This window comes from Enhydra lutris, unplaced genomic scaffold (assembly GCF_002288905.1).
Source record: "Enhydra lutris kenyoni isolate GAN:26980312 unplaced genomic scaffold, ASM228890v2 scaffoldscaffold39, whole genome shotgun sequence".
Taxonomy (NCBI): Eukaryota; Metazoa; Chordata; class Mammalia; order Carnivora; family Mustelidae; genus Enhydra; species Enhydra lutris.
This window is the reverse complement of record NW_019154123.1, coordinates 22,039,933-22,045,466: the sequence shown is the minus strand read 5'-3', so window position 1 is coordinate 22,045,466 and position 5,534 is coordinate 22,039,933. Positions and strand designations below refer to the sequence as shown.

The following is a 5,534-nucleotide window of genomic DNA, read 5'->3' as shown; positions in this document are numbered from 1 at the left end:
CTAAATTAATTTTGGTACTTGGAAGGAGCTGGGTGCTATACAGAAGTCAAAAAGAATTAGAAAGCTCTCTGTGTATTAATATGAAAATTTGCTAAGAGAAGCAAAAAAGAAAAATGTGGATCCAGTTTGTTGTAGTCTATATTTTGGATAAAAAGTTAAAGAAAGGGAAAATATCCTCATATTTGATTTTATGTGCATAAAGAAACTCTGGAAAGATACACAAGAAATTAACACAAAAGGTTTCTTGTTTAGCAGGAGCAGGAGCTGAACCAAACTTCCACTGTGTATTTTTTCGTGCTACTTCAATTTCAAGCCGTGTGAATAGGTTACCTATCTAGAATGCAAGAAAATAAGAATAGATAAATAAGAATGAAGTAGATCATATATGCTGATTTGAAAAGATTTGCGAGATCTATCAAATGGAAATGTTAGATATTCTCTAGGTCTCGTGGAAGGAAAGTCACTGGGAGAGGCAGGGACAGGTCCCCTTGGGAAGATGTGGTCTGGAGTGACTGCTGCCAAGTTCCTATCTCCTCCTATTAATAAGAGGGTAGGGTAGGGTGGGGAGGACACAAGGACTACAAATGGGCCCCTTCCTGGGCCTGAGCCATTTGATCCCTTTGGTCCCAGGAGGGATGAATATTTATGACCCCCTGCTCTCCTAGCCTGACTTCTTGGCACAAAACTGGAGAGGGGGCACAATTTACATAAAATCCAAAGCAAGGCCTTGTGATGCCTGCTAGCTGAGGGGACTCCCAAGTCTCCTTCTTCCTGGAGACTCAGGTGAAGACAAATCCAATGGCTCATACCCCAACCTGATGAGCACCAATCATTTTCTCAGCAGGGCCCCGTGGGCCCTCTGAATCTGGGACCCCACCTCCAACAGTATGGGGACCAGACTTGCCTGGCCCCAGTGGCCTCATGGGGGTGTCCAGTTGGGAAACATTCAATCTGACTCAAATACATGGCTGAGGTTGGCAACCTACCTGGCTGTCAAGGGCAGTACTACCAGGTACTCTTCACCTGCTTTGGCCCCAAAAGAGTGACATGCCCTCAGTGGCTGCCTTGAGGTCACTGTGGGCTTGCAGACCAGCATGCCATGGCCATTACTAATACCTGTTCCTGAGGCCTGCCTTTCCCAAATCCAGAGGGCAGCACTCACAGAACACAGGGCACTGATAAACCATAAAAGGCTGATGCTTTCTGTGTCCAACATCTTTGGCTCTTTTTTTATACCTGGACTTCATGGGCATTTTGTCTCTGCTTGTTTGTTTTGTAGCTCCCACATGTTTAGTGTATATCATGTATGGCATCAATGCTTCTTGCACTTTCACAGGTATTAGAATCACCTGGGGAGCTAATCAGGCACACAGAGGCCCAGGATCCTTAAAGCAGCATAGGGTCTAGCCTCTATGTTTTCATCAACTTCATGGAGGTAATTCTGATAGGACCGAAATTGGAGAACCACAGCACTAAACTCTTTTCAAACATTACACCATTTAATTTTCAACACTGCCTTACAAAGTAAATATTATTTTCCTTGGCTAGAAAACAGAGCCCTATAGGTCAGATAAAAGAGTGTCTGGGTTTAAATCCACAATCTTCTTAACAGCTTTGTGACCCTTGGAAGATATCTAACCTCTCTCAACCTCATATTCATCATCCTCATAGTGGAACTTTGGTGATACTCCCTCTCTTAAAGAGTTGCTGAGAGAGTTAAGTGAAACAAGCCAGGAAAAGTGCTTGGCAAGCTCAACAAAACATGATTGCTATTCTAATCAAGGGTTAAGTCACTTATTGGAAACAAAACATTGTGTAATAAGAGGTTTTGAATGGACACATCTTCATTGACTTTAACACATCAAATGACATTTGATAAATGATAGGAGAGAATATGGATGAATATCTTATTGATTAAATCACCAATGTTTTCATTTAATTTGAGGTCTTAAAAACAAAGATTGCTGGTAGCTTACTGCATCAGTAGTAGTCAAAATGCTTCTGCCTTCTTTCACAGAGTATACAGAAAATTGGGGCTTCTGCTGCAGAAATACCCTCCCCATTTACATTCAATACCAGCAGTTCTCACTGCACAAATATTTGTTTATTCCTCATCTGCAATGTGCTAGGTACTGGGGATATGGCAGTAAACAAAACAAGGAGAAAGATAGTAAATAATCCCCTAATCTCAGGAAGAAGGACAATAAATAAACAGATTTTCCCTAATCTGAGAAATGTCAGAAATTCGTTAGGTCTGGTGGAAGAAAAGTTCAGTGGGGAGCAGTTTCCATCTGGCAGGATTGCCAAGGACATCCCAAGAATCCTTGGAAGGGAGGCAGGGACAGCTCCTTTGGGAAGAGGTGGTCTAGAGTGACCCACTCTTGCCAGCTCCCTACATCCTTCCAACTGCAGTTAAAGTGTAGGGGAGTGTGGGAAGGACAAGGAGATTGAAAATGGACCCCTACCTGAACCAAAGCAATTTGATCCCTGTGGCCTTGGGAAGAATCAGGGTTTGTGACCTCCTGCTCTTCTGGAATGCCTTCTGGGCACAAAAGTGGGAAAATGGAACAATTTACAAAAAATCTAAAACAAGACCCAGCTCTGTGTGATGGTTGAAGGAACTCCAGGTCTCCTTCCACTTGAGGACTCTGGCAAGTACAAATCTGATGGTATCTAGTTCCCGCAACAAACACAGGCCAAACATGCAAGTTTCAGGGCCCACTTCCCTCAAAAGGAGGAGTGGGCCTGGAGAGAACCTATGTGCATCCAGCTAATGCCGTGTGCATCAGCTGCCTGTGGCTGAGCCTAGAGAAGCAGAGACATAACCTACAGACAGCAGGTTCCAGACTCACAGGTGAGCCCAGACTCACCCACCTATGTCCTGTACAGGGACAGAGCAGAATGCGCTGATATAGATCCAGTACCATAGAATGATGGCCCCAGTTCAGTGGTCTAGATCATTTATTGTGAAGAATTTAGAGATGCTTATGATTACTTGAGGCGTGATAAAAGAAGTGAATGGGCTTTTAAACTAACCAGAGATGCTATTGCATTATATGCAGCCAACTATATGCTGGCATTTTTGGAGAGTTCTCTTAAAGTCACTTCAAAAGTATCTACATGAGGAAATGAACTACATCACTGCAATAATTGAGGAAGAGCCCCAAAATTATCAAGTTTAGTATCACAGGCAAGTATTAGTGGAATGCCTTAAAGATCCATCTCAGGAGGTTGAGTTTACTGCTGATATTCTTAATCAGGATGCAGAGGATTATCGTAACTGGCAACATCAACAATGGGTTATTCAGGAATTTAAACTTTGAGATATGAGCTGCAGTATGTAGAACAATTTCTTAAAGAGTTTGTGAGAAAGAACTCTGTCTGGAACCAAAGCTACTTCATAATTTCTAACACCACTGGCTACAGTGATCATGTTATATTGTAGAGAGAAGTCCAGTTAGTAATTTCCTTCGCTTGTTCACTTATTAAAAGAGCATTTGTGTGCCTATCATGTCTCAGGCATCGAGTATACAGCAAAGATTAAGACTGCCCTCAATCCTGCCCTCATGGAACGAATAGGACAGAATACTTAGATGAACTCTATAATGACAAATTTACAGACACTATAGTATACCTCTACTTTGTAGTGTGTTAAGTTTCTTAAAATACTGTTGCTACTACAGATTGAGAAGAAATCAGATTTCATAGTGTCTAGGAAGCTTTATTTTATTCTATTTTATTTTATTTTATTTCATTTTTTAAAGATTTTATTTATTTGAGAGCGAGAAAGAGCCGAAGCAGGGGGAGCTGCAGAAGGAGAGGGAGAAGCAGTCTCCACGCAAAGCAGGGAGCCCAGTGCAGGGCTCAATCCCAGGACCCTGGGATCATGACCTGAGCTGAAGAGCAGGCACTTCACCCACTGAGCCACCCAGGCATCCTTGTTGCCCTTTAGATAATAATCCCCAGAGGCCAGGTTATCATCACAGGGTTTGGAGCAGAATAAGGCTTTGATGTAGGGGGCTGTCCTGTATATCATAGAATGTTTAGCAACATTCCTAGCCTTTATCCCCCATATCAGTAGTAACTCCCTCCCTGCCAAGTTATAACAAACAAGAATGTCCCTATTGCCAAATGTCCCCTGTGGGGCAAAATCATCTCCAGTTGAAAACTACTGTTTTAGGATACAAAAAGTTGTTGTAAGAGCTAGAATTTTCTGAAATAGCATGAATTTCTATATTAATGTCCATAAACATTAATAGTCACCTCTTTTCTGGAAAAATAAAGAAGTCTACTTGGTCTGATATAAGTATTACTACCGTGGCTTTTTTTTTCCCCCCACTTCCATGTTCATGGTGTAAGTTTCTTCATCCCTTCACTTTGAATCTGTATGTGACTTTAGGTCTGAAGTAAGTCTCTTGTAGAGAGCCATAGATGGGTTTTGCCTTTTTATCCATTCAGTCACCCTATGTTTTTTAACTGAAGCATTTGGTTCATTTTAATGTGAGGTAATTATTGATAGGTATATACTTGCCGTTTTGTAATTGTTTTCTGGTTGTTTTTGTAGTTCTTTGGTTTCTTTGTTCTTCTCTTGCTCTCTTTCCTTTGTTGTTTGATGGCTTTCTTTAGTGTTATGCTTGGATTCCTTTCTTTTTAATTTTTTGTATCTATTATAGGTTTCTGATTTGATTACCGTGGAGCATATACATAACATCTTATGTGTATGGAAGTCTATATTAAGTTGGTCGCTTAAGTTTGAACACATTCTAAAAGCACTAAATTTTTTCTCCTCCCTCCAAGTTTCATGTATATGTGTCATATTTTACATCTTTTAATTTCTTGTATCTCTTGACAAATTTTTGTAGGTATAATTGATTTTTTATTATTTTCATGTTTTAACCTTCATATGGCTTTATAAGTGATTAATCTACTACCTTTACTATGTATTTGCTTTTACCAGTGAAATTTTTTCCTTTCATAATTTTCTTCCAGTTATGGCCTGCTTTTTCCACTTAAAGAATTCCCTTAAACATTCTTTTGTAAGGATGGTTTAGTGGTGATGAATTCATGTAACTTTTGTTTGTCTGGGAAACCCTATCTCTTCTCTTCTGAATGATAACCTTACTGGGTAGAGTATTATTGGTTGTAGGTTTTTCCTTGTCAGCACTTTTAATATATTATGCCACTCACTTCTGGACTGCAAAGTTTCTGCTGAAAAATTAGCTGATAGCCTCAGGGTTTTCTTTGTATATAACTGTTATTTTTTCTCTTGTGGCTTTTAAAATTCTGTTTATCATTACTTTTTGCCATTTTAATTATTACGTGTTGGTGTGGACCTCCTCAGGTTCATCTTGTTAGGGGCTCTCTGTGCTTGCTGGACCTGGATACCTGTTTCCTTCCCCAGATTATGGAAGGTTTCAGTGATTATTTCTTCAAATAAGTTTTCTGCCCCTTTCTCTTTCCTCCTTCTGGGATTTCTATAAGGTGAATTTTATTACACTTAATGTTGCTGAGTTCCCTTAATCTATTCTCATTTT

General features: G+C 40.2%; 1 pseudogene; it reads left to right on the top strand.

Annotated features, from left to right (window-relative positions):
- The first annotated feature begins 964 nt into the window (after window positions 1–964).
- Window positions 965–3,544, top strand: LOC111154970 (annotated as a pseudogene).
- Window positions 3,545–5,534: the final 1,990 nt, after the last annotated feature.